This window comes from Eulemur rufifrons, chromosome 2, assembly GCF_041146395.1.
Source record: "Eulemur rufifrons isolate Redbay chromosome 2, OSU_ERuf_1, whole genome shotgun sequence".
NCBI classification, from domain to species: Eukaryota; Metazoa; Chordata; class Mammalia; order Primates; family Lemuridae; genus Eulemur; species Eulemur rufifrons.
Genome location: NC_090984.1, coordinates 47576282 through 47599628, shown reverse-complemented (window position 1 = coordinate 47599628; position 23347 = coordinate 47576282). Strand labels below are relative to the sequence as shown.

Genomic DNA, 23347 nt, shown 5'->3' with positions numbered 1-23347 from the left:
TAGAACATCATAATAATAATTGCTACAGTTAAGATTAAATGAATTTTAAAATGGGTGAGTATAGTGAAATCCAAACAAAGTATAAAGTTTAGTTAACAATAATGTATTAATATCGGTTTAGTAGTAGTGACAATTGTACATGAAGATATTAGCAATAGAGGAAAATGGATGAGGGTATATGGGAACCCTATGTACTATCTTGGCAACCTTTCTGTAAATCTAAAACTATTCTAAAATAAAAAGTTTATTTAGAAAATAAAAAATGAGTCGGTGAAGTTTTGAGGATAAATGGGATAATTGCATAGCCCCAAAATATCTTCTCCAAAATATCTGTTAATTATAAAAAGGAAAAATAATAACCTAACAGTGGAGAAACCTGGCATATACCACCTTAGCCAAATGATAAAGGTAAACAACATCAATAATTAGACATGTCAACATCATGTACCCCTGATAGAATACTGAGAAGGGCACATTGCCTCTGTGATATTTTCCCCAAAAATCTATAATTTCAATGTAATAATGGAAAACATAAGACAAACCCAAACTGAAGAAGATTCCACCAAATTCCTGATCAGTACTATTCAAAAGTATCAAGGTCATAAAAGACAAGGAAAGACTAAGGAACCATCAGACATTGGAGGAAACTAAGGAGACATGAGAAATCCTAGAACAGAAGAAGAGCATTAGTGAAAATTGGTGATATTCAGATCAAGTCTGTGTTTTAGTTAATAGTATTATAGTGTGAATTTACTAGTTTTTTTTTTGTTGTTGTTTGATTTTTTTTGAGACAGGGTCTTACTCTGTCATCCAGGTGTGATCATAGCTCACTGTAACCTCAAATTCCTGGCTTCAAGCGATCCTCCTGCCTCAACCTCCAGAGTAGCTGGGACCACAGGTGAGTGCCACCACACCCGGCTAATTTTTAACTTTGTTGGTAGAAATAGAGAGAAGTGGGGAAGCAAGGGAGTGTCTTGATATGTTGCCCAGGCTGGCCTTGAACTCCTGGCCTCAAGGGATACTCCCATCTCCACTTCCTTTGGGATTACAGGCATAAACCACCACACCCAGCAGAATTTCCTACTTTTAATAAATTTGCTAGGGTTAGATGTTAATATTAAGGGAACCTAAGTGAAGGGTATATAGAAACTCTTTGTACTATATTTGCAACTCTTATGTAAGTCTAAAATTATTTCAAAAATTAAAAGTATTTAATAAAAAAATTAAAATTATATGTAAATGATACACAAATTAAGTCTCTTCTGCTTCCTATGGCTGGACTGTGCCTTCTGGAAAGTTCTTTTTTCTTTTTTCTTTTTTAGGGGAAAATTAAATCTTATTTATTTATTTATTTTAAACCAAACCACTAGGAAAATATATCACAGCCTGGAAACGGCAAACAGACTATATTATCATTTCAAGTAACAAGTTGATAAAAAGACAATGAGGTGGTTATCAAAACCATGAGGTGCCATGCTGGGACAGGAACACTGCGTGTTGCAAAGGCCCCAGGCAAAAACGGTATTTGGTAATGGGGGACTGCCCCCACTTTGCTCTAAGGGAGTCAGAGCTTGTCCTAGCCCAATTTGCTTACTTTTTCTCCCTTGAACATCCTGTTGCCAGGGGATTGGCTCAATAGAGCTCTGTTAATTCAGGGGGCTAAGTAAGCCATGCTGGGTTTAAGCTTTCATTCTATTCTGTTCTATGAAAACCAGGTTCTTCCAAATCCAGTACTTAATAACTTTCTTCTAATCAGGTAGCCAACAGTCACACTTTTACTATTCCTTCCTGGATACTGGTATATACCACAATCAAAACCCTCTTTCTTTTCAAGGAGAAAGCGTTCCTGCAATATTATCCTGTCACTCTGCCGCAGATAGCCTCAGGGCCTATCAGCCAATAAGAGGAAAGCTCTGCTTCCCATAATCAGTGTGACTTCACCTCTCATGTTTTCGCACGGTCTCCAGGCTGAAAGATGTAATGTGTAATAATTTTAAGAACTGTACATCCACATCTTGATGGCCAGAAAAGGATATCTACAAGGAACCTTTTAGAGTTCTTATCCAAACTACTCTCCCTCCCAACTCCACATCTTAAATCAACTTTGTGCCCTTGTATAAATAAAACAAAATCAAGTAAAACAAAGACCCAGAAACCTTTTTTCCCCTTCTAAATTAGTGATCTCATGGATTTTATTTTACAGCTAATGGAAAATGGTGTGGTGACACTTCTGGTAAACAGGAGGGTGGCAACAAACAGAAACACTTCTCAAGCTGCACCAGATCATAGGCAGGTTAGAAGACACTTCCAGCTTGCTGGTACCTGTGTCATGAGAATTTGGCACCTCGGAGGGCTCTGGCTTGGTACAAGGGAGATCTCTACTGCCAAGACAAGCACTTACCAGAAAAAATATAGGCCCTAAAACACTCTCCTGTACTATCTCTGACCCAAATTTTAGCACCGGTTTTTTTTCCATTTCCCTTTTTAGGTTTGAAACATAAAGGAACAAGTGTGCAGAGGCAAATGGACATATATATGCCTTACACTTATTGCCATCCTTAATTTCTTGATTCATAGAATTTGCTTAAAAGACTAAAATTCCCATTCCTTTTTAAAAGTAGACTCTTGCCCTCAGCCCTGATGGCCACTGGAAAGGACTTTTATTTCCCAGTGGATGAGAGAGACTCCTTCATCTTCTTGGTCGGTCGGGATGAGGTGCATGTGGTCATCCACATACTTGGTCACACAACTGTCCAGCTGCTACTTCACCTGAAGCTCCTTACTCCCTACATCTATTGAATCTTTGACCTTTTCATTGCAATGCATGGTGTGTCAGGCCAGGCAGTCCTGGATCTCTCCAACTCGTTGGTCACCAAAGCCTGAGCCTGAGCCAGAGGTGCAGGCAGTGTTGCATGGACCCCTGGCTGTCCTCACAACAGCTGGTGCTGCACCAGAACATGAGGCCCTGCATCTTCTGGATGTTCTCTCTGTCTAGACTCTTCACCATGGAGTCCACCACCTCCTACACCTGGACTTGCTGCAACTCCACCATGCGGACCCTGCACTGCCCTGCACCGTGCTAGCACCCACGTGGACTTGGCCACTTCTAGAAAGTTCTTTTAGGTTTTAATACTCTATATAGTATAACTTAAACATGATTCCTATGTATTAAATCATCTCTTGAGAAAGACAAATACCACTAGACCACAAGCTCCTCGAGAGCAGAATCTATATCTTATTCATCTGTGTCCTTGATACATGGCACAAAAGTGCTTAAAAAAATGCCTTTTTTTTTTTTTTTTTTTTTTTTTTTTGAGAAAGGGTCTCCCTTTGTTGCACACACTGGAGTACAGTGGTGCAATCACAGCTCACTGCAATCTCTAACCCCTGGGCTCAAGCAATGAGTAGCTGGGACTATAAGCACACACCAAGTATTTTTTTTTTTTTTTTAGAGATGGGGTCTCGAACTCCTGGGCTCAAGTGATCCTCCACCTTAGCCTCCCAAAGTGCTAGGATTACAGACATGGGCCACCACACCCAGCCAATAAATGCCTATTAAACTGAACTATGCTATATAGATGCATATTATTAAAAATATACACACATAAAATATACATATGCATCTATACATTTTATCTTTTTTTTTTTTTTTTTTTTTTTAGAAACAGGGTATTGCTCTGTCACCTAGGCTGGAGTGCAGTGGCACAATCATAGCTCACTGCAGCACCTCTGAAATCCTGAGCTCAAGCAATCCTCGCACCTCAGCCTTCCAAATAGCTGGGACTACAGGCATGTGCCACCATGCCAGGCTTACTTATGCATCTAGAGAGAGAGAGGAAAAAGCAAAAGATTACAACCATAAAGGCATAAGTGTTACTAAAATTGAAGAGCAAAATACAAAAATGAGACATCTTATGAATTAAATGAGCAGGTTGTATAAGCTGAGATGCTATTAAACCCTTGAATCTTTTCCTCTCTGATAAGCTTTTGGGCCATTTGACAGCACATTTTCTTTTGCCACCTGGTGACAAGATTGCAGCAAAGTGAATAGGCTGGCAGATTATTCCCTCTTCTCCTATGAGGCACCTTGCACAAAGTGTTCGGAGTTCCCCCCGTATCCATAAAAGATCATCTCTATGATGGCTCCTGTAAGCTGACAGCAGCCATGGAGTCACTGAAAAGGGAAAATGTGCAATAGCAGACTGCCTTTTGCACACCCACTTTGTCTCCAACCCAGCATGAATAAGGGAATAGGGAGGGAAATGAATACAAGAGCGAACATTTGCCCAATTTTGCAGAGTGATGGATAGGAAAGTACAGATGGTAGATGGATCCAATGGGAGCTGTTTTTATCTTTTCTTTTTCTATATCTATCCTTTTCTTTATGTGTGTGTCTGAATATGTGTGTATATGTGACAGTAAAAGAGAAAGAGAGAGAGAGAGAAGAATTCAATTCTGAATGTGTAGAAGAGGCCATATGCAGTCACATTTATACACAGACACGTAGAAATGTAGATAGACTTGGAGACAAAATTGCCTGCTTGCCAATTTTTCTAAATAAATATGTTCACAGATTTCATAGCATTAATGAGCTGCAAAATAATCACACATTGAAGCTGGGATGCAGCTGTCCATACTTATATATATCCTATAAGTTTGAGGATATTTTAAGTGAATATTAAACCAATAATATATATTAGAGAGGCCAAATTCTCAAAGATCTTAAATAAGAAGCCAGTTAGTATGAATAGAGGAGTACATGGCTTGGATGACAGATATTATATTCACGGGAATTCATTATAACTTTATAATGTACATATATGACATGTGTGTTTTGTGAGTTAAATATATGTTTGGGGGATGGTGAAAAATAACAGGGAAAACATTTTATTTATTTATTTTGAGACACAGTGTCGCTCCATCACCCCAGCTATAGTGCAGTGGCATCATTGTAGCTCACAGCAACCTCAAGCTTCTGGGCTCAAGTGATTCCACTGCCTCAGCCTTCCGAGTAGCTGAGACTACAGGTGTGCACCACGATGTCTGGCTAATTCTTTTATTTTTAGTAGAGATGGGGTCTCACTCTTGCTCAAGCTGGTCTTGAACGCCTGAGCTTAAGCAATCCTCCTGCCTCGGTCTCCCAGAGTGTTAAAATTATAGGCATGAGCCACTGTGCCAAGCTGGGAAAACATTTTAAATTGGTTTTTTGGCAAATACAAATGTTTGAAGTTAAAAAGATGAGGCACAAGTTACAATTATGATAAGCGGGTAATGAAGCTCAGAGCTGACTGATACATTGTCTACTGGATTGTCGTGATAGTTATGACATATTTCTGAACTGGACTAAGAAGTATTTATCATGATGCCAACAAACCTGTGCAGTGCTGAATTTTAACAATCCAGCCACAAGCATGAATTTTTATTCATTATGCATATTGAAACCAAACCTATACCCCCCCATGTTTTACAGCTAATATTGGAGTAGGAGAAAAAGAAGAATGATGGTGAAATTTAAAATGTACGTCATAATTTATAAAACATTTATGAAGAGCATATCCACATACATAATTTTTAGAGGTACCCCTAAACTCTCCCAGTTAGATAACACGAATTCCTGAAAGTTAGGCTTTTATTATGCAAAAAGTTCTAGCATCTCAGATCTGCCATTGCTCCTAGTCAACAGAGAAGGACATAGAAAAATATACTGCACAAACCAAGAAGGAACAGATGTAGGAACAATCATTATCAAGTTCCTTTTCTATGCTAAGCACATTTACAAAAGTTTATTCCTCATAAAGTAGATATTTTTATCCCCATTTTACAACTGATGAAACTGAATTTAAGGAATTTAATTAACTTGTGTTTATAAAAGTGATTGTCTCAATGGGAAGAAGATAGTCTCACATTTGCAATAACAGCGTTATTTTTCTCCAGTAATTTTAGCAATAAAGATGTTTTTGTTATTGTGGCCTAAAAATAACAGATGATTGATCAAAATAGATATAAATAAGCCTGAACCCTGCTCATGGACAACACTAATAGAAAGTGGCAAGGATAAATTCCAACTGAAGTATGACACTACAGCCCGTGTTTATTATCATGTCCTTTCAAAGTGCTAAAGCCATTAAACTAAACTAACTAAAACATCTAACTGAAACATGGTCCCATAGAAACTTAGCTGCTGAAAGTCAGCCCTGGGGGGAAAATGAAAGTGCCAGTTGACATTCTAAAAATTATACAGAAATGTAAAGTAACAAAAATAGCCAAGACCTGATTGAAGAACTGGAAGGAAGAATTTGCTCTGCTGGATATAAAGACATAGTGTAAAGCTACAGGAATTAAGACAGAATGGAATAAAGAGCTTATGCATTGATCAACTTTTGATTCTTAACAAGGGTGGTTCTGCTGAGCAGTGGAGAAAGAACAGTCTTTTCAATAAATGATGCTAAGATACTTGAATAAGAATCTAGGAGAGAAAAAAAGAAACAACCCTTAACTCACAACATGCATGAAAAGCGATCCAAGGTAGATTGTAGATCTAAATTTGAAGGGAAAAAATAAAATTTCTAGATGATAATACAAAATATCTTATGATCTTGGTGCAGGGAAAGTGTTCTAAAGCAGGAAATAAGTTAAAAGGTTGATAAATCTGACTCTATTTTAAGAACTTCTCTTCTTCAAGCGATACTATTGGCTGGGCATAGTGGCTCACGCCTGTAATCCTACCACTCAACAGAGGCCAAAGTGGAAGCATTGCTTGAGGTCAGGAGTTCCAGACCAGCCTCAGCAAGAGTGAGACCCTGTCTCTACTAAAAATATAAAGAAATTAGCCAGGCAACTAAAAATAGAAAAAAAAAAATTAACCCAGCATGGTGGCGCACGCCTGTATTCCCATCTACTTGGAAGGCTGAGGCAAGAGGATTGCTTGAGCCCAGGAGTTTGAGGTTGCTGTGAGCTAGGCTGATGGCAGGGCAGTCTAGCCTGGGCATCAGAGCAAGACTCTGTCTCAAAAAAAAAAAAAAAAAGTGATGGTCTCTGCCAAAAAAATAAAAGTGGGCCAGGCATGGTGGCTCACGCCTGTAATCCTAGCACTCTGGGAGGCCGAGGCAGGAGGATCGCTCGAGGTCAGGAGTTCGAGACTAACCTGAGCAAGAGTGAGACCCCGTCTCTACTAAAAATAGAAAGAAATTATATGGACAACTAAAAATATATATAGAAAAAATTAGCTGGGCATAGTGGCACATGCCTGTAATCCCAGCTACTCGGGAGGCTGAGGCAGAAGGATTGCTTGAGCTCAGGAGTTTGAGGTTGCTGTGAGCTAGGCTGATGCCACGGCACTCTAGCCCAGGCAACAGAGTGAGACTCTGTCTCAAAATAAATAAATAAATAAATAAAAGTGATAGTCTCAATGAAAAAAACTGAGATTTAACAAAGAAAAATTATAAAGTTATTTTTCTTCAGTAATGTCAGCAATAAAGATGTTTGTGTTATTGTGGCCTAAAAATAACAGATTGGTTGATCAAAATAGACAAAAACAAGCCTGAACTCTTCTCATGGCCCTTGAATTTCACACCGCAGAGCTTTCCCATTACTGTTACCATGTCTGGCCTCAAAGTTTTCCAAGCAGTAACATTGCAAAAAGATAATTTTTAAAACTTTATTAACATTGACTCTAATAATCTGATATCCAGCAGTTCTAATGATAGTACATGTTTTTTCAAAGAATTTATTACCCTTGACTTTTTCACAAGTCATGGCCTTTAATTTTCCTAGCTCTGCACAGTACTGTCATTAACCCAGCACTTCTTACACATGCTATTATCACTTTTATTATTCACTTTAATGATAGATATCATGCAGATGTGAAATACAATGCAAAACAAATCCCAGCCCAGTTTGCAAACATCAAGCATGAGCAAGAGGCCGGATGAGCTGCCAGCCATGCATTCAACTGTATGTTCCTACTGTAACAAGCAGCAGTGGTTCTGTATCGCAGTTGTGGTATAGAATCAGTAGCCCTGTGATTCAAGTTCCCTACGTATCAGATTGTATCCAGTTTGCAATATGAAAACCCACTCTGTAGGTGAAAGGCCTATGTATATAGGTTGCTATGGAAACATGGAGAAAGAAATGTTTAATTCCTTCTTGGAGGTGCCAGGGTGATTGAAGTTCCGGGAAGTTTTTACATTTGATCTGAGTTTTGAATAATAAGAAGAATGTCTGCAGGTGCGGAAGAGGGTGAAGGCCCCTCCAGGTGAAGACACAGCATGAACCAGTGAACAGGAAACATTGCTGTGGAAGTTCAGAGAACAGAAATTAAACTTTCACGGCTGAAACAGGGTTTTTTGAAAGCAAATTTTCACAAAGTTTTTAAAATAATGTAAATATATACCCATTTCATTGTGTAGATTAGCATATCTTATTTCCTGAGAATAAGTGCTGCTGCTCCTTAGTCACTTCTCAATGACATATTTATTTAGATGATTTCACTCCCATTCATTAACCTGCATTCATTTTCTTTCCATTAGCCATTTTTTCCCTTTATAAGAATGACTATAATTCACAAAAGGTACTGTCAGTCTCTGATAAAAATATATATCCGTGTACAAGCATTAGTGTGGTTTGGCAGCATGAACACTCAACTCTAAGCAGGGTATCTTGGCGTTGGTCCTGGCACATCCTTCAAGGAACTCCATGAATCTATGCAAGTTACTCAACCTGTTTTGATCTCAACTCTTTTTCTTTACTCTGTAAAACAGGATGATTTCCAAGATCCCTTTTTCTATAATGGTCCTTTCAGACAGTGAACCAAGAGCTAATTAGCAGCCTAATGTCCTGTCTAGCTAGGAGTTCGCCTCACATGCCTGGAACAAGACAGCCTAAGAAAGGGGCTCTTAAGTAGAAATTCCTAGATAATGATGAAGCAAAAAGAAGAACCTTGAACTAGGTACTTGTTAAACTTTACTAGCAATGCTAATCTGTTCTTAAATTTAGTTAAATTAGGATCAGAAATTTGTATATATGATCAATGCTATGCTTTTTAAAAAACTGTAGTAAAATATACATACCATGAAGTTTACTATTTTAGTGATTTTTAAGTGTACAATTAATTCAGTGGCATTGTATACATTCATAATATTGTATTACCATCACCACTAACCATAAATGCTATGCTTTTGTGTTTTGCTTTTTTCCCCCTATTGTCCTTAGAAAATATTATTTTAGGCTAGGCACAGTGGCTCATGCCTATAATCCCAGCACTTTGGGAGGCCAAGGCGGGAAGATTGCTTGAGGCGAGGAGTTTGAGACCAGCCTGAGCAACATAGTAAGACCCCAACTCTGCAAAAAATTAAAAAAAAAAAAGAAAATATTTAAATAAATTTCTCCTCTCTCAACTGAATGAAAAGACAAAGGACTTTTTCATACCTCCATTACAGTGGTTCTCAACTTGGGGCCCATTTCCCGCCTCAGGGGACATTTGGAATGTCTGAAGATTATTGACATCTAGTGGATATAGGTTACAAATGCTGCTAAACATCCTACAATGCACAAGACAGTTGCTCCTCCCCACTCCCTCAACAAAGGATTATCTAGCCCAAAATGTCATTACTGTTGCTCTTGAGAATCTTTCTCTTTCAGGATCAGTCTGGGGCTCAATGCCTCTCACTCTCAGCAAAGGAGAGACGTGGTATCAGTAAGAATGGGAAAGTCCTGAAACCCAAGGAAATACATCAAGGCTTGGGCAGATAAAAGGAAGAAACCAAATAAGGTGAGCTGTGAACATTAACCCCTTTTCTCCTTGTGATCCCCTCACTATACTGCTCTCTAATTCTTAGGTAATGGTTATTTTATAACTCTTCCTATAGTACAAGGTTTATCAATAATACAAGTACAATGATAAAAGGGCAGGTCCAAGATGCAAGATGCCCAGACTGAGAAAGACAGTGTTTAATCACTTCTTTTAGGATGAGTTCTTCTGAAGAGGTAAACTCCCCTTGAAATTTGGCTTCTGTTTTACCTTGGTCATTCCCTGCCGGGAGTTCGCCACTCTCCCAACAAATCGAGTCCCAGGCAGGAACATCGCAAGAGATCGGAAATAAAGGAGACAGAGATAAAGTATAAAGTGATGGGGAAATCAGGGGTCCTCCAGCATTCCCATGAGCCAGGAGGCCACAAGTGGAGTCCCCACATCAATATTTATTCTTTCAGCAAACAATTATTATCAGTCACTGATTTACATGTACATATCATGAGTGTAAGTTTTGAGGTCTCCCAAAGTAACAATAAACTAGCCAAGGATACACAAGTTAAAGATAAAATCATGAGTCAGTAGTAAAGTGTATAATCCAAATGGGAACAAAGAGACCACTAATTCTTTCTACTTTATCTAGTTCCCCATTTACTGAGACTTGAACTCAGGAAAGAGATAGAAACATTGACTCAGGCTTAGAATAGCAAACTGCTCTTATCTGCTGGGCTGACATCCTTTGATCATTCTCTCTGCCTTCTGATTACAAGCCTGGGTCCCTTTGCAGACATCCAGGCTGTGGCCCTCAGGCTTCAAGGTGGGGTCCATTTGCAGACATCCCTAATCAGTGGGATGTCCCCCTCAAGGTCGAGCAGCTTTTGCTCAGAGAACTGACATGTCCACAGGTTGCTCTTTGGCAAAGTTCTGTCCCACTCCTAGGCTTCTCATGTCTCAACCCTAACCCTCAACAATCCCCATCTCACCCCCAATTTACTCCATATGATAATATGTTTGGCTCTGGCTGTGTGGTTTGAGATCTTTTCCCAAGAGGAATATTAGGTTGTTTAGGCTCAGCTGAGCTCCCCACCAGAAAAAAATAAGCAGTAATTCATTTTATAACCTTACTCCCACTTATTTGCGTTCTAATATTTTTTATGAGTGGGGAAAAAAGGGGGTAGAATTGCAGCTTGTTCTGGGAATTGCAGATAACCCTACAAGAGTGCCCCATTGATGATCATTATCCTTCATATGTATCATAGAACAAAAAAGACTAAGAATTATTGGCTTTTTAGAAGATTTCAGCAATATCTTAAATGAAACTTAATGAAAAAGATAAATCTGCTACTGTAAAGAACAGGCATTGCAACCAACTTTCAATAGTTTTATATTGGGCCAGGTGCAGTGGCTCACACCTGTAATCCTAGCACTCTGAGAGGCCGAGGCGGGTGGATCGTTAGAGCATCAGAGACCAGCCTGAGCAAGAGCGAGACCCTCGTCTCTACTAAAAATAGAAAGAAATTATATGGACAACTAAAAATATATATAGAAAAAATTATCCGGGCATGGTGGCACATGCCTGTAGTCCCAGCTACTCGGGAGGCTGAGGCAAAAGGATTGCTTGAGCCCAGGAGTTTGAGGTTGCTGTGAGCTGGCTGATGCCATGGCACTTTAGCCCAGGCAACAAAGTGAGACTCTGTCTCAAAAAAAAAAAAGTTTTATATGGTCTGTTTTTGGAATTTGTATCACTGTTCTTTCTTAGAAAATATATAATTTAAAAGAATCCATCCTGTGGAGTTTGGAGCTTTACTTTGGCTACCATGCACACTGTCAGTTCAGTTTGTCTACATAACCACGCAAGAATGATCTGTTAGATCAGTGTTTAAATTTCAAGGATTTGACTATTCATTTTAAGACTGTAAGTCATTTTAACCCCCAACCTATATTAGAAATTACTGAACTGTCCTAAAATCCAAATATGGGGAAATGGCCAGGTTGTTAGGTTCGGCATTTGATGTTTTTATGAAGTCTCACATGACTGCTGCTAGGAGAAAATCATAACTTTTGACTGAAAGAGAAATAATTTGCTCATGAAATGAAGCTAAGAACAGAGGTAACCAGAGCAGCATTTCCCAAGGTATGCTCCAGGGGACATTAATGCCAAGAAAGCCAGCAAGTATTAAGGTAAAAAAGAGGGGAGGAGAAATTAAAAAAACCAGGACCCAAAATAATTAATAGGTTTCATAAGTGAAAATGTTAGTGCTCCAAGAGGCAGACATCAATTAGAATGTTTTTTTCAACATAGTCTCCTTATTTTTCCCTCAAGGTAACATTAAATCATTTCTGGATATTACCTGCAACTGGTTTATCAGCCATCTGCTCCTGATGATCTTGCTCCTAGAATTTTGTCAAAGTTCCAAGAAGAATTGGAGATTGACCCTGCCCTTCTCCATAAGAAATGACCTAGTTACTGTTCCTTGTTCCCCAGGTGACCTGCCTTCTTCTCTTTTAATCAAGAAGATTAATAATGAAGACACCAAATTACAACTTTTCCTTCTCATTTGGAGCACTGAAAGGTAGGTGTCCTCTCTTTTCTACTAGAAATATTATAAAGTGATAAGCTAATACAATATTTTCCCAGTGACAGCTTAGATCTCTAAGTGACAGTTTATGATATCCACATATTCATAGGCATGTGGCCACAATTTCGGCCTGCTATTCAACACATATAAAATTAATAGGTTTCCTCCTAGGTGAATGTTCATAGAAGCATTATTCATAATAGTCAGAAAGTGGAAACAAACTAAATGCTTGTCAACTGATGACATAAACAAAATGTAGCATATCCATACATTGGAATATTCTTTGGTAATAAAGTGTAATGAAGTATCGATACGTGCTATAAACATGGATGAAGATCAAATACGTTATGCTAAGTGAAAGAAGCCAGGTACAAAACACCACATATTGTGTGATTCTATTTACACAAAATGTCCAGAATAGTTAAATAAAGACAAAAGTAGGGCCGGGCGCGGTGGCTCACGCCTGTAATCCTAGCACTCTGGGAGGCCGAGGTGGGCGGATCCTTTGAGCTCAGGAGTTCGAGACCAGCCTGAGCAAGAGCGAGACCCCATCTCTACTAAAAATAGAAAGAAATTATATGGACAGCTAAAAATATATATAGAAAAAATTAGCCGGGCATGGTGGTGCATGCCTGTAGTCCCAGCTACTCGGGAGGCTGAGACAGGAGGATCCCTTGAGCTCAGGAGTTTGAGGTTGCTGTGAGCTGGCTGATGCCATGGCACTCACTCTAGCCTGGGCAACAGAGTGAGACTCTGTCTCAAAAAAAAAAAAAAAAAAAAAAAGACAAAAGTAGGCCTTGACCTAGGGGGAGGGAAAATGGGGAGTGATTGCTTATGGATTTCTTTCTGGGATAATGAAAATGATATGGAATTAGATAGTGGTGATGGTTGTATAACTGTAAATGTACTAAAAATCATTGAATTATATACACTTTAAATGCGTGAATTTTATGGTATATAAATTATACCTCAATAAAGCTGTTAAAAAAGTTAGCAGGTTTCTTTATTACAGAACTTTTCAGAGCTGTTTGTAGCTTAATATAATTTGTGAATCTTCAAGAGGAAAGTAGAGAATGAAGTGCTTCCCAAAATAATTTGCTCATGGACCTAACCTCCTCTATACCATATCTTTTATAAGCATCCCATGGAAATGGTGTTTCTATGTATCTGTTTAGAAAAACTCTAACAAGGATATATAAATAATATTTAAAGGAGTCCTAAGCAAGAGGTAGAATTCGTTAATATTTTCATAGTATTTTGGGGGAACATTTCAATGGATTTATGTGAGATAGGTCAGGTCTTGCTACTTTAGCCAAAATTACAGGTAAGAAATACTATAGCTAAGACATATATCCTTTTTTTTTTTTTTTGACACAGAGTCTCTGTTGCCCAGGGTAGAGTGCCATGGCATCAGCCTAGCTCACAGCAACCTCAAACTCCTGGGCTCAAGCGATCATCTTGCCTAAGCCTCCTGAGTAGCTGGGACTACAGGCATGCGCCACCATGCCCGGCTAATTTTTATGTATATATTTTTAGTTATCCAGATAATTTCTTTCTATTTTTAGTAGAGATGGGGTCTCGCTCTTGCTCAGGCTGGTCTCGAACTCCTGACCTCGAGCGATCCTCCCGCCTCCCAGGGTGCTAGGATTACACGTGTGAGCCACTGCGCCCGGCCTAAGACATATATTCTAACAAGCAATGTTTCAAGTTAGTAAACTCTTAGACTCAATTTGCTCCCACCCAAACATTATCCTCAAGTGGAAGAAGAAAAGGAGGAAAGGCAGTTAAGAGAGGTCTCCTGCTCCAAGCATGCTCAGGAGAGTTGGCTATCAGTCTTGCTAGGATATGTTCTTCTTGAGGAATAAAAGGCAGGTCCGGGTGTGCGGAATACCAGATATGATGCACATTTCCAGGCCCTACCTACTATTCTACTACTAGACCAAGGGAATTGTTTGTGGATTCTTACTAACCTAGCTACCTGAACACCAGGAATCTTGTTTCTTTTTCTGTGGAATCCATTTTTCTGAAGCATCAGTCAGCCATCTAATATTTTCTAGAAGTGAAAAACAGTTTAGACAGATGACTATTCCTCCAAAACAACTTCCCACAGGGGAAAAAAAGAAGGAAGAGGAGGAGGAGAGAGAAAAGGAAAAGGAGAAGAAAAACAAAACAAAACAAAAGGACATAGGGCAGAGTGAACTGATTATCAAAAGAAAATTTTAGTATTTTTTCTTATATATCTCTCATATATTGGCAGGAGGAAGTGAAAGACATGACATGGTATTCAGCCAAAAAAAATTATTTCATTATGACAGGAGATAAAGCTATCGGAGTAAAAGTTAGCTACATGACTTAAGACTCAAGACAACTATATCCCCATATAGCTTGTGCATAGAATTAGAAAGAGTAGAGAAATCTGAGGTTGTCAAATAAAGATCTTCAAGAACTTAGAGATGTAATGTGTACTTTTTCTCTACAACCAGAAAAACTTCTGCATTATAGAAACAACTGTAAGTTCATGGTAAAGAAACCTCTGAAAAGTTCTCCGGAGTTCCCTATTTCAGTGACTGGCCCAGCATTGATCCAGTTGTTCAAGTTAAAAACTGTTTCCCTGTTTTCTTGACTATCATTTCCCATTTGAATTATTGCAAGTCTCTCAACTAGCCTTCCTGCCGTCTACAGACTTGGAGGCACAATCACACTTAGCTAGAAAAGTCTTTCTAAATCATAAATCTGATTGTATGTTTGCCTTCTTAAAACCTCTTAGTGTTTTTCTATTGCTTATTCTAGGTAAAAATCCAGACTCCTTTATCTGAGCCTCTCCATGATCTGGCCTTCACTTACCTCTTCACCCTCATCTCTTGCCACTCTTTCTCTGCACTAGGGTCTCCACAGCAGGGGATCTCAAGTGAAGTATACAAGATCATCCTTCGGTGTGGGATGAAAATATCTGAACTTCCACCAACTGAAAATAAGGGACAGAAACCGAAAGAATGTCATACATAAGAGACTTGGAAGAAGCCAAGCCAAAGCCCAGTACAAGTGGAAGTTAAGAGGAAGCAACAACTCTGAGGAAGAGAAAGGGAGACATGGAGACAGGAGGAAACACAGAAGTGTCAGAAAGAGTAGTTCGTTCATAGAGCTTTGTTCCTGATAGATGGACTTCTGGTTCCAGATTCAAACTATAGACTACATCCTGATAATATACGTTTTGTTTCCCTTAAGGCAACCTGAATGAGTCTTCCATACCTTTTTTTTGAGACAGAGTCTTACTCTGTTGTCCCAGGGAGAGTGCAGTGGCATCATCACAGCTCACAGCAACCTCAAATTCCTGGACTCAAGCGATTCTCCTGCCTCCGCCTCTGGAGTCGCTGAGACTACAGGCTCACGCAACCACGTCGGGCTAATTTTTTTATTTTTTTATAGAGATGAGGTCTCCCTTTTGCTCAGGCTGGTCTTGAACTCCTGGCCTCAATCAATCCTCCTGCCTCAGCCTCCCAGAGTGCTACGATTGAGCCACAGTCCAGCCTTTCATACATTTTTAAAGTATCTTGAGAGGTATCTTTATTCCAGGCAACCATAAGAAACTACCTAAAATACTTAGTGATCACCTATAGGGGATTGGTTAAATAAAGCATAGTACCTCTTTCTATGTATTAACCAATGGATATGTAGTTATAAAATTTATTGACATGCAAAATTGCCTACAAGATATTGTTCAGGGAAAAAGCAGGTCACAAAACAGTATGCATAGCATTTTTGGTATGCATACAATGCATTTATGGTATGCATAAGAACATTTTTGTTTTATATTTGTGTCCATGTGTATGTGTGGATGTGTATGTAGATAAAAAAAGTCTGGAAAGATCTGTGTTAAAATATTAGCAATAGTTATACCTGGATGAGTAGAATTGTGGGTGATTTTCACTTTTTGTTTCTCCTTTCTGATGATCTGATTTTTTTTTTTTTTTTGCTCTGAGCATGTATTACTTTTGTAAGCATTAAAGACTATTAAATTTAGTCCTTCAGTGCAAGTGAAATTAAAAACTATTAAATTATTTCCATTTCTTAAAGAAATAGGAAAAATTCATACATTCATACAATTCATGAATTCATACAATTCAACTTGAAAAATTCATTGATTGTAGGATTTCCTTATATGTGGCAGTGAGGCCAAGGTGAGTGAGTCAACCACCATTCCGAAGATATAAATCATATTCATTTATCAAACATAATATATGCCGGCCACAACGCTAAATGATGGAAAGATATATAGGACACTTCTTTGTCTTTAAGGATCTCACAGTCTTTAATAAGGGGATAAATATGTAAGTTAATAGCAGTAATACAGTTATAATAAGTGTTAATGTCAGACGTGTAAATTAGGTGTAGTACAGGCACAAAGACTAAACTGTTCCAGAAGAGACATTCAAATAAGATCTTAAAGGACTTAAGGGAATGAAAAGGGAGTGCATTCCGGTCAAGAGAAACCAAGGCATGCAGGCATGAAACATCACAGTGTGTATAGAATGTGATCTAGTCACATATTTAAAATGAGTTACTTGTCTATGGAAATTAATAGATTTTCTTTAAAGTATCAATAAGTTTTAATATGGATTTTAAATAATCCTAACAACGCCTAGATGTCAAAAAGAACATTGTGCACACCAATATAGTGTTAGTAAGGATCAGTGTTTCAAAACTACTACATGACCCTGCTACAAAATGTGGTCTTTTTCGATCCCTGGCTTCTGTTCTGTCATGGGATGCAATACGCTGCTTCTAGCAAAACATAGCACCTGAACAGGGGCTGTGAAGTGAGTTCAATCCATCATCCTGTTTACTTGATACATATCAAGGGATTACACTGCTGAAAACAACACAAACAACATGCTGAAACTAAAAGATCTAGTGAAAAACATACAGGTTAAAAAAAGCTTTTAGCTTCTACTTATAGCCCAGACAATGGATACACGAGGATCTGCTTAAAGGGCACTATGTGACACATGACTAGCTCTGCTCACAGATATGTCTCTGCCTGAAAGTCAGCACAGGAGAATTTACTGTGATGCTACACTTGCATCTGCAGCAGGTATACTGTGCCGGGGAATGAAAAGAAAAAGTAAATAAATAAAGGTTTGGAAAGTTACAGGATGATCATTTGAAATCACATAAAGTCCTACTGCATCAAATGGGGCCATATTTATTAATAATTGGGTCACTCTACAGAACAATGTCAAGCAGAGAAAGCCACCAACATGAGCTAGAAGATTAGATGAACTGCAGTGCAGAGAACAAAAAATAGGGCAGAAACCTTGGGTTTCCTGCCAAGTCCAGAAAAAATACATTGCAGCAGACTGTGCAGAGGCATGACCGTCTTTTCATTGCTTGCCAAAAATCTGTCTGGCTTTTAAAAATTACAAAGGAAATAGAAGCAAATGTTAAGGAACAAACCCACTATGTTTTGAAAAGATAGGTGAAAAGTGGTGACTAATCAGCTAAAAAATATTTACTGAATCCCTACTATGTGGCCATTAAGTACATGTGTTAATTAATACATATCTACTTACTATCATTAGCTACTCTTCCACCCGCTAACAGAGAAAATAAAAGTGATGAAATCTGTGCTTTCTGGAGTATACAGCTAACTGGAGAGCCAAGACACACCAATGAGAAAGAGTTGGATAAAAATGTAAGGCAGCATTATATTCTATGATTATTTCCAAAATGAGGCAGTTTGTAGAAAACAAATGCTAAACTCAAAACGGAAAGATGTAAGATGAGCTGGAACTTGAAGGAAGGTATCAGACAGGGAGGCTTTATGCTGGATCTTGAAGACAGCTTGGATTCTGATCCTATGTCTGATCCTGTGATTGGTAGAATGGAATAATTTTGACAAGTCACATTCCTTCTCTGGATTTTCATCTTCATCTATAAAATGGAAAGTTTAGACTAGGTAGTCTCTAAATTCCCTTCTCCTTTTTATATCCCCCAAATCAATGATATAAGCAAAAATGGATGAAATGGTTAAGAGAGTATTTAAAAAAATGTTTCAGACAAATGGAAAGGAAAGAGTGGGCAGTCATTGGAGAAGGGGAAGAAAGCTTAGTGGTGTGGAGACAAAATAAAATCACAGCCTACTTCCTACTGTCTGGTAATGTGGTCCTGCGGAAAAACATCTCCCAAACGTCTACTGCGGGCTGGGCGAGGTGGCTCACGCCTGTAATCCTAGCACTCTGGGAGGCCGAGGTGGGAGGATTGTCTGAGCTCAGGAGTTCAAGACCTGTCTGAGCTCAGGAGTTCAAGACCAGCCTGAGCAAGAGCGAGACCCCGTCTCTACTAAAAATAGAAAGAAATCATATGGACAGCTAAAAATATATATAGAAAAATTAGCCAGGCATGGTGGCGCATGCCTGTAGTCCCAGCTACTCGGGAGGCTGAGGCAGGAGGATTCTTGAGCTAAGGGGTTTGAGGTTGCTGTAAGATAGGCTAACACCATGGCACTCTAGCCAGGGCAACAGAGTGAGATTCTGTGTAAAACAAACAAAAAATATTTAAAAGTCTACTGTGGAGGCATATACGTCACAGCGAAATTAACTGCTACAATAGAAATCTATGTGATGTTGTGGAGGCACAGTAAGATAGTGGTCATTTCCACTTGGGAGCAGCAGGGGTGGGAGGTGTCAACAAATGTTTTCAAGGAGGGAAACTGAATACAGTGGTTGCCTGATTAGGCATTGGTAAAGGAAGGAGAGATGGGAAGCCTCAGGAGGACTTTTCTATTTCTGCTGTATGTCCCGCACCTCCTCCCACTTACAACACTATTTGGCATACAGCAGGTGCTTAATGAATATTTGATTAATTAATTAATTTTAAATTAACTAATGTATGCACCATGATACAAAGCCTTGAACAAAGCAGACTTCCAATAATAATGCCATTATGATGAATTTTTTAAAATTTTACTTAAAAGCATTACATTATATTAAGAACTTTTTTGATTATTTTCTCAGTCAACTACGTATTAACTGTAGACTTGTGATCATGTGGTATGTGAGAAATTTGTATCATTTTTATTAAGAATGAATAAATTCATGAATAAATGGTAGTGAAAGAAGGAAGTAAGTTGGAGAGGCATTTCAATATGAGGGAATAGCAAAACAAAGGCTTAAATAATATAGTCTGGAAAACAGAATATCCTAGAGCTAAGGCATAAGAGGAAGAAAAAATAAGGCTGTGGACATTGGCAGAGGCTGAGTTACAGTCCTATCAAAAATATGGTCCTTTTGGGAAGCAAAGGTGGGAGAATGGCTTGAAGCCAGGAGTTCAAGACCAGATCAGCCTGAGCAACATTGTGAGACCCTGTCTCCACAAAAACAAAAAATATAAAAATGAGCCTAGCATGGTGGTGCGTACCTGAAGTCCCAGCTACTCTGGAGGCTGAGGCAGGGGGAATCACTTGAATCCAGGAATTCGAGGGTCTAGTGAGCTAAGATGTTGTCACTGCACTTCAGACTGAGTGACAATCTTTTTAAATACAGCAATCCAGGCATTGCTACTAATTGGTTACAGTTTGGCCTTTTCACCTAGTTATCCAAAACTTGGTTGATGTGGGCATATAAAGCCTTGGCCCCTCCAACTCAGGACAACTCTGAAGGGTCATCCCACTGTTCCTAATTGGAAGGAAGTTACTTAATACATATCATGAAAAATAAAACTCAGTTGTAATTAACCTTCTTTGTTTTGGTCTACCCAATACTCTTTCTGTATCTTGGTAACGTACTGCCCACTGGCCACAGAGGAATGTCCTATGCTGGGACAATCATAATACATCACCTCCCTGGCTACAGTGATGGATACTAGTGGTGTGCATATGACCAGGCTTGGACAATCATAATCCTTGTCTGGTAATTTTTGTCCTGAAAGCTAGACGAGAAAGCCCTCTTGCTTCTCATGTCATGGAAATGTTAAGATGTGACTCTAGGGATGCTGGGGACATATTTACTATCTACAAGGAAAAGGACCCTCTGAAGTAGGAGAGAATAAAGCCAAGCAGAGGCAAGAAACAGAGAGTCCTGCAAGCATCAAATCCAGCTGCAGGTACCCTAGTTCCTGCTGCTCTTCCAATAATACTGTGAACTATCCTAGCATCCTTTTTTTTTTTTTTTTTTTTGAGACAGAGTCTCACTTTGTTGCCCAGGCTAGAGTGAGTGCTGTGGCGTCTGCCTAGCTCACAGCAACCTCAAACTCCTGAGCTCAAGGGATCCTCCTGTCTCAGCCTCCTGAGTAGTTGGGAATACAGGCATGCACCACCATGCCCAGCTAATTTTTTCTATATATATATATATATATATATATATATATATATATTTTTTTTTTTTTTTTTGAGACAGAGTCTTGCTTTGTTGCCCGGGCTAGAGTGAGTGCCGTGGCGTCAGCCTAGCTCACAGCAACCTCAAACTCCTGGGCTTAAGCGATCCTACTGCCTCAGCCTCCCAAGTAGCTGGGACTACAGGCATGTGCCACCATGCCCGGCTAATTTTTTGTATATATATATTTTAGTTGTCCATATAATTTCTTTCTATTTTTTAGTAGAGACGGGGTCTCACTCTTGCTCAGGCTGGTCTCGAACTCCTGACCTCGAGCGATCCACCCGCCTCGGCCTCCCAGAGTGCTAGGATTACAGGCGTGAGCCACCGCGCCCGGCCTATATATATATTTTTAGCTGTCCATATAATTTCTTTCTATTTTTAGTAGAGATGGGGTCTCTCTCTTGCTCAGGCTGGTCTCGAACTCCTGAGCTCAAACGATCTGCCCACCTTGGCCTCCCAGAGTGCTAGGATTACAGGCGTGAGCCACCGCGCCCGGCCCCTAGCATCCTTTTAATAATTTTTTTCCTAAGCTAGTTTAAGTTGGGTTTTTAATTTATAATGGAAACATATCTTCCCTAACATATCTGTGTATTTTGTGTTTCTGTGAGCTGCCACCATCTCTAGCCTAATCCTATCCAATGTCTTAAATATTGAGGAATAGCTATAAAATAAACCACTCCTCTGCCCAATCCAGCATGCCAAACTTGTTATGACTCAACTTATACTGAAGACAATATATGGCAAAATGTGTCATAAGCTCAAGAAAGGGTCGGAAGTATTATATTAGAGAAATAAATGGGGGAGGGAAGAGAAATAAATGACACAATTTTGGCCTTTAAAGAAGAGTCCATTTAAACACAAAATTCCTATGATTCAATCTCACTTGCTATTCTAGGATAGATGCTTATCCCCAATTAAATCTTAAAACATTATTTGTGTATGATTATATTACCTATCCAGTTACATATGTCAACGAAAAAAAAAAAAAAAGCCAACCTCTGTAAAATAATTTTAACAAGATTTACTCTGAGCAAAATTTGAAGACCATGACCCGGAGCCATGCTCAAGAAGCCTTGAGCAAGTGGACTCGCTGTGGCTGGGTTACAGTTTGGTTTTATACATTTCAGGGAGACAGGAGTTACAGGTAAAGTCATAAATCAATATGTGGGAGGTATACATTGGTTTGGCCCGAAAAGGTGGGCCATCTCAAAGTGGGGGCTTACAGGTTATGGGTGGGTTTAAAGATTCTTTGACCTGTAATTGGTTAAAGACATGAAGCTTTGTCTAAAGGCTTGCAATGTTTTAACATAAGGAGCTGTTTATCAGAGATAAGCCAGAGATAAGCCACCTGACATATATTTGTTGTGTAAATTGAAGAACTGCAGGTTTGTCTTGCATACCCTTACGACTGTTAGTGGGTTCCAAAGATGTCCTCAAGAAGGGAGGGGTGCATATGAGGCATCTCTGACCTCCCTCCTCCTGGCAGGCAATTTAGTTTTAGGATATTCCTTTGGCCATGAGGGGATGAATTCAGTTAGCCGGTGGAGGGGTGAGCCTTAAGATTCTATTTTAATTCACATGTGATTATACTTGTGTCTATACTTGATAACCTAAAAGATACCTCAAAAGATAGGAGCTGACTTTTTTAAAATAAATTTTTTATTTTAGAAGTTATAGATCTAGAGAAAAATTGTGAAAATAGTAGATTTCTCATATATCCCACACCCGGTTTCCCCTCTTACTAACATCTTACATTGGCATGGTGCATTTGTCACAATTAATGAACCAGTATTGATACTGTAGGGGTGGGGGGAAACTTGCCCTTTCCCGGGAAAGTCTGCTGAAAGAGCAACTCACAATTAAGGCAGATACATAAGAGAAAGGTTTATTTACCAATACCATGTGCATGGGGAGAATCACAAAAGTGATTACCCAATAGCCGAATGAAGTTCAGATATTTTTATACATTCCTTATAGAGGGGAGGGGGGAAATGAGGAGTATACACAGATAAGGGGTTGCTAGGGAGGATGAATAGGTGGGGAAACAGACTGACTTGTAAATTAACCTAAGAGACAGATATTATGTGTTAAATGATTTGGATTATGTCTGGTTGCATTCTTGATCTTCTTTCCTGTAACATATTGAGATGGCAGGGAGAAGAAGAGAAGTCAGTCGCCCTCTTTGTTCTTTTGATCTGGTCAGTCAGGTTTATGCAGACAAAGGGAAAGCCCCTTCCAGTGTTTTGGTGACCTCGAGGGGCCTGCAATTCAAAATAATCTTTATAGCAAGGAGTCATATTTTGGGGTGAAATTTACTGAGCTCCTTCAATATTTATTATTAACTAAAGTCCATACTTTAATCGGATCCTTAGTTTTTACCTAACATCCTTTTTCTGTTCCAGGATCCCACTCAGCATACCACATTACATTTAGTCATCATGTCCCCTTACACTTCTTTTAGTCATGAAAGTTTTTCAGATTTTCCTTGTTTTTGATGACCTTGATAGTTTTGAGGAGTACTGGCCAAGTATTTTGTAGAATGTCCCTCAAGTGAGATTTGTCTGATGTTTTTCTTATGATTAGACTAGGGTTATGAGTTTTTAAGAGGAAGACCACAGAGTGCTATAATCATGACATCATACCAAGGA

General features: G+C 39.0%; 1 pseudogene; it reads right to left on the bottom strand.

Moving 5' to 3' along the window:
* Window positions 1–2660: 2660 nt before the first annotated feature.
* Window positions 2661–3052, bottom strand: LOC138376443 (protein FAM136A pseudogene; annotated as a pseudogene).
* Window positions 3053–23347: the final 20295 nt, after the last annotated feature.